The sequence below is a fragment of the Pyxicephalus adspersus genome, chromosome 3 (genome assembly GCF_032062135.1).
Source record: "Pyxicephalus adspersus chromosome 3, UCB_Pads_2.0, whole genome shotgun sequence".
NCBI lineage: Eukaryota > Metazoa > Chordata > Amphibia > Anura > Pyxicephalidae > Pyxicephalus > Pyxicephalus adspersus.
In genome coordinates, this window is record NC_092860.1 from 70,797,611 (window position 1) to 70,803,229 (window position 5,619).

Sequence of the window (5,619 nt, forward strand, 5' to 3'; positions counted from 1 at the left end):
TTGACTTTTTATTGCATTCGATTTTAACGCATAAAACAAATCTTTTAAAGAAACAGGTATGACAAGAATTGCATCAGTGAATAAATATAGTGATAAGGAAGTAAACCTAAATTTTACCAGATGTGTGTGGGGATTTCCACATCTAAGTAGGTCAGAGGTTTCATTTCTGCAATTTATTTAAATAAGGGGAAGTAAATTACATTTTGCTTTTCTTTTGAATTTAATTTGTTACAAAGTAAATGTAAAATAATTACCCAGTAACACAATGATTTTCAAATGACGGATCATTTTACTGAGACATTAACTATATAAGGAAACTTAATAATAAAATAATTCTAGACTTCTGTTTTTCCAGTTGATTTTGAAGTATAGTTATTTGAGACCTTTGTAGGAAGGCTAACATTGCAGTCATAACTGACTGATTTTGTTATGAGATTGTATGAGTTTTAAAAAAAACATATAAAGTGCAATAAATCAAGGACTGTGTATTTTAAAGCACATTTTTCAATAATGTGCAAATAAATGATGATGAAGAGTATTTGTAACTTTGCCTATTAGGACAAAGTAAAAGTCCCCTTCCAGGCCACCTCCAAGCTGTTTGAAATGACCTTTGCTGCCATCCCCTGCAACCTGGTTAAGTTGTCAAAAATACTTATTTCTGAATGCATGGTGAAGAATGTGACCTCCTTACAGTATGCAGTGCTTGAGCCAGAGTGAAAAGGCCCAAACATTTTCACATGGGAAAAGACAAAATCATAGACCTTGTGTAAGCTCCAAAACCCTTTATCAGGGAATGTTACAGAGATGGGAGTGCTGCCTTCTGGGGCAATAGAGCAGATGGATTGAGTAAATGAGTAGGGGGGTTTGTTAGAGCATGTGTTAGGTAAAGCAAGAGAAGTTATTTACATAGTAATCTGTGGTTTAGTCCAAAAACCAGGGGAACGTTGTGGTGTTCCAGTGGCAGTTTATAAAAAAGCAAATAACAAATAAATATGCTATGGAGCCACATGTTATTTACAAGCCTCTAGCGTTTCAGTTGGTGGCAGGACAGGAATTGTCCTGTTCATTTGCATTAAAGCACGTGTTCTACATATTGGCTGGAGTAGTCAAAAAATTGTATATTTTTCAGTGCAAGGAAATAACAAACTGGAAAAAACGTTGAAACTGGAGTGGGTTTGGATTGGTTTCAATATATAAATTAGGTAAATTTACAGCTTATATTTGAAAAATGGCCTACTGATTGACATTGCATGAGGGTAATTGCTAATACCATGAATACATAAAAGAGCCTTAATATATAATTTACCTCCACTTGCTGCTTAGCTTGCAGTAAAATATAGGTAGTTATCTTACAATGGAAAACTTACTGCACAAGAATAATGACTAGCAGTATCTAGATGATTAGTAACATTTGTAGAAGAGTACATTCACAAGAACACATTTAGATATATTTAACTATTGCCAAAGGCATAACTGTCAACACAATTATTAATATGATCGTTCTAAGGTTTAAAAATTACTTTGTTATGCATATCTAATTATATAGATCATTGTTTAGATCAGGGGTGCCCACACTTTTTTGGCCTGCGAGCTACTTTTAAAATGACTAAGTCAAAATTATCTGCTAATAATAAAAATTCTAAACATATATTTATTTATATATATACCGAGTATACTACACAGAAGTGACTGAAGCTAATGAGACATTGATTGGCAGAACATTGCACAGACATTGCACTACAAGACGATATTGACAGAAAAGCTACAGTTCACCTGTCATAGGAGAATGACGTGCTGCAAAAGAAAAAGAACTGCTAATCTGTACAAAGGTATCTCGATAATTGAACCCCAACACCGAGCCCAAACTGATTGGGCTTCCCAGCACTGCTCACCTGCCCTCCCACCCTCTCTGCCTCTTTCCCCTCTGTTACACAAGCCTTCTCACGCACGCACTGAAAGACACCCCCAGCATCCCTATAGATGCACAGCAGGAAGGGGTAAGGCAGGGCTCCGCGATCGACTAATGTTGCCTTTGCAATCGCCCAGTAGATCGCGATTGACGTTTTGGGCAACCCTGGTTTAGATCATTGTGGGCAGCACATTGGCTCAGTGGTTAGCACTACGGCCTTTGCAGCGATGGGTCCCAGTTCTGTATCTCAGCCAGGACTCTGCATTTCTCATCAGCATGGAGTTTGCAGGTTCTCCTTCTGTTTGTTTCCTCTGGGTACTCTGCTTTCCTCCCACATTCCAAAAACATGCAGTTAGGTTAATTGGCTTCCCCAAAAAAATTTACCTTAGACCATGGTAATGACAAATGACCTAAATAGGGACATTAGATTGTGAGCCCCTTTGAGGGACAGCTCCTGACATGACTAGAGACTTTGTAAAGTGCTGCATTATATGCCAGCGCTATGTGAATACTGTATAAGAATAATATTATAATAATATTTAGGCTACAAGGTATTCATCAGTCCAAAGGATATTGAGATTCCACAGTCCATCAAGCCTAAAACTGACAATACACTTTGTCTTTTACAGTCATCCTATTTTTAACATTTTTTTTAACTGTGGTCAATCAATACAAAATAAAAAACAAAGAGATTTTTGTACTGTAGGCAATTAAAAAGAAACCAACAAGTGGTACAGATGTAATAGTAAAGGCTGAAGTTAAACATTAGGTGACACATTATTACACTCTGGCTAAAAAAATACTACCCACAAGTTCAATTGATCACCACTGTTTTTTGATAGATCGAATCCCTAATATAAAAATATTTACATATAAATCATTCAGTAATTCCTAGGTAAGGCGAATAATTTGTTGGGCTAACATAACAAAATATGTTTGTTGTCCTAACCACTTTACCTTTAACTGTTCCTGCTAATTTGCAATTATCTTTCCTTTGCTTATTATAACAACAAAATTTTCTTTCAATCCACAAATAAAACTTTTTTTTTTTTTTGCAATGAAATTTAGCTGGGAAGGTTGAAAATATTCACCAGATTTTATGGCTGTGTTCCAGTTTCTCATTGTTATGTCCATGATATTAAGCAAATTGGAATCTCCCTAACAAATATTGCTGTAATCTGATGACAAAGGATTTCAACTGTTAACACTTCTGTCTGAATTAGAAAAATATAATTCATTTAATAACCTCTTGTGACAGGGGAATTCACCATTATGCTAACTGTGTTATCTAATTAATTGTGCTAGTATATATATGGTACATAATGTTAGTTAGTATATATTAATTGTGTTAATCTAGTATTTTTAAGTAAATTCAAAGTTCTAAAAACAATTAATAAATTGCAATTACCCTCTCTAAATTTAAAATATTATTTCCAGAGCTACATTTACATATCCTGTATGGTTAACCTTTTCAGTGTGATGCACATGTTTTATTTCTTGTGCATTGAAAAATATATAAAAATAAAAATGTATATATTTCTATTGCACTGACATATTCTGCAGCACTTTTCAGGGTCAAGCAAATTCACATTGTATTAAAAATACTATGGTAATGATGTTTTTCTAAAATAATTTCTATACAGCAAAGTTCCTTTCATAAACAGCGCTGGTAGGTTCTATATCATGCTAAATTGTTTCTGTAAACAAAGCAAGAGCTGCATTATTAGTGATGTAAAAAATACAACAAGCATATAGACCTCCACCCAAGCAAAAATCCCTGTTTCTGCAATTTAAAAAAGGTTAGTACACCTCAGTAGCAGAACTGGGCCCTGGTCCAACTGAAAGAAATCCTTCCAAGCTTTCCCTTGGCTGTGTTATGTGATACATCATGATTCTGTGCGTTTTGGAAGGTTCTGCAGGATTTGTGACTTTGCATAGCTTACATGCTAGTTATGCAGTTTTCAGTTACTACTTTAAAGCTACGTAAACACGGCAGATTTTTATCGCCTGATAATCGGCATCGGCCAAATATCGGGCGAAAATCTGCCGTGTGTACAGTCGGTGTCGTCCATCGTCCGAACGACCGACCTGCCGGATCCACGGACGATGGACGACGACCGATCCTAATGAAAGGGAAGGGGGAGAGCGCGCAGCAGGGTGCCGCTCTGTCGCTCTCCCCCTCCCCTCTCCATAGAGCATGAACAGTGCTGTATGTACAGCACCGTTCATGCATCGTGCAGTCCCTTGTCGTTGGAAAGGATCGTGAAAGATCCTTTCCAACGTCAAAAATTGCAAGTGTGTACGCAGCTTTAGAAAAAAAAAATAGGTGTATTTTTGATTTAGAGGATAGAAATCCATAGATTTATTAAAACTCTTCAAGGCTGGAGAGAAAATACTTTCATCAGTGAACCTGAGTGATCCAGCAAACCTGAAATTGATTTCTTAAAAGTAATTTGTTTGTTAGCAAATGTTTTCAATCCTGAGCCAGATCCATTCCTGGTTTGCTGGATCACCCAGCTTCACTGATGAAAGTATATCCTCTCTAGCGTTGGAGAGCTTTAATATATTAGGCCCTACAAATCCAAGCAAATACATACAGTGTAAAATGGTTACATGGGTTGTTGTAGATAGTCTCTTTTAACAGGGAGAACTAGGTCATTTTTACCTTTATTGTACAATTCTCATAAATCCTAATTTCTGCACATTCACTGTGTGAAGAAAAAGTCTAGCTGCAATAATCTATAAAGGTGAACTCTAGCCTTTCCTTTGATAGTGCCCAGCTGTATGTACTAAAACTTCTCAAAAGTATAATAAATTGCTAAATGGTATAAATCGTCATTTAGCATGCCAAGGCCCTATGTGAATAAAAGCAATAGGTCCTGTGAATCTGTGCAATGTGTGTTTTTGGCCCATGCTCATATTCAAAATGGTGTGTGAGCTTTGGATCAAGACCAGAGATATATGAGACCATGTTTATAGAAGACTAAACCTAATCATTAGGTCCAGATTACTGCAGTGCTTAGCTTTCTATCTTAAACTCTGCTGCAGTTAAGGGTAAGTTTATGGCATCCATCTGTGTGGATTGGAATTGTTAAAACAGCGAGAATATTTGATCAAAAACAAAACATAAGTAACATTGCTCAAATTCTAGCTACTCCTTTTGACAACATGTTCTGACTTTTAGATTGGGTAGGCAGGAGTAATTTAAGGACAGTGAAATCAGAGCAATAATGTAGCCTAATACTAGTTTAGAATAGTGACTCCTTTCCAAGGGGCATGTATAGGCACACTATCACTATTATGCAATTGGTTAATCCAGCTACGTGTAGTTTAAAAGGGTGGAAACTAGGAAGAGGAGGAATAAGAATGATCCTATATCTTAAGTGAATGTGCACATGAAGAAAAGTCTGGTAAAACTGATGAGAGGTGTGCAAGAATTGACAAAAACATTAGTTTGTGAGTAGGAGATGCGATTCTGGTACTATATCGCATAGTTATGAAATCTATGTATAATTTCTATTTGGTATTTTTTAGGTACCTAAACAGAATACTCAAAAACATTTCAATATTTATTTCTTTACATCTACAATATACCAATAACAAATTTAGTAAAGTTTTATTAACAAAATAGTAAACTGTACAATCACCCATTGTATTAAAACACAGTTATATCAATTGTACATTAAATGTACACCAATTCATACATATCC